Source organism: Pteropus vampyrus, unplaced genomic scaffold, assembly GCF_000151845.1.
Source record: "Pteropus vampyrus isolate Shadow unplaced genomic scaffold, Pvam_2.0 Scaffold24193, whole genome shotgun sequence".
Lineage (NCBI taxonomy): Eukaryota > Metazoa > Chordata > Mammalia > Chiroptera > Pteropodidae > Pteropus > Pteropus vampyrus.
In genome coordinates, this window is record NW_011912974.1 from 1 (window position 1) to 1,366 (window position 1,366).

The following is a 1,366-nucleotide window of genomic DNA, read 5'->3' on the forward strand; positions in this document are numbered from 1 at the left end:
GGAGGAGGGAGGCTCCTTTAGATCTTCTTGGGAGAGATGGCATTTGAGTTGAAATCTTCAGCACAAGAATTAATTAGCCATTTCAGGCAGAGGGAGCAGCAACTATAAGGCTGTAAAGTGGGAAAGGGCTTGCTCGCTGTGTCTGAGGTACAGAGAGGGGTTCCGACAGTCCAGAGCTTAATAAAAGAGACTCTGGTGAAAGAAGTCAGTGAGGGAGCCAGCATATGGACCTGGAATGAGTTTGGATTTTGTTCTAAGAGAAATAGAAATCTGTTGGAGATATTTAAACCAAAGGAGTGACAGTATCTGATTTATACTCTTGAAAGATCACTCTATCAGTGATATGGAGAAGAGATCAGACTGGGGTATAGGGTATAACTGGAGGAAGGGAGCTCAGTCTACAGTTATCTAGAGAAGGGACGTAGAGAGCAGTAGGTAGACCTGGGGCATGCTCGAGAAGTAGGATAGGCAGAACTTGCTGATGAGTTTGATGTGCAGTGATGCCATACATAGTCACCAATCCTAAGAGGCAGAGCCAGGATTTGAACTTGGGCTGCATTCTTAGCATTACAGTGAGGGTTAAGAACATGAAATTGATCTAAATAACCTGGATTTGTGCCTTGCTTCCATACTCATACCACTCTGAAAAATGAGGTAAGTCTACGGCCATGCTACTCTAAATGTGCCTGATCTTGTCTGATTTCAGAAGCTAAGCAGGGTCGGGCCTGGTTTAGTACTTAAATGGGAGACCACCTAGGAATACCAGGTGCTGTAGGCAGTAAAAATAAATAAATAAAAATAAAATGATGGGAGAAATATATCGGTATACAATTTTTCAAAGTGGACCATTTAGAATAAATAAAATTGGTGATTGGTTGAAGGATACTAATGCCTCTCATCAGAGGAATAATACTGTACTCAAGTAGCTTTTGAGAGAGCAGATTCCTGTGCATGACAGAGTACTCTCACATCAAGTCACCAATGTATCCTATTTATGTATAATGGTTATGTAAATAAAACCAGAAAGTGTATTATGGGAAAATATTGGTGGGAAAGTGTATTATGGGAAAATATTGATTTTAAATTAATACTTTTCAAAGAGTTGTTTTAAAAACAATATGAAATAAATGTCTTATTTCAAAGTTGGAAGATAGAAAATATGAAATGTATTTTCTTTAACATTTCTGGAACTTAGGTCCAAGCTCTAGGCAATTCAGACCAATCTCAAAAGTCAATTGCATGTTAAAAGTGACTGAATGTTGAATGACTATTTAAGAATGAGTGTCATGTTCAATTTAGGCACAAGCCTCAAAGGGGACATTATCTCATTTTGTATCTTAATACTACAAATCTTTAACTGTTTCCA

General features: G+C 38.3%; 1 pseudogene; it reads left to right on the forward strand.

The window, feature by feature from the left end:
* Window positions 1-658: 658 nt before the first annotated feature.
* LOC111735355 lies at window positions 659-778 on the forward strand (annotated as a pseudogene).
* The last annotated feature ends 588 nt before the right edge of the window (window positions 779-1,366 follow it).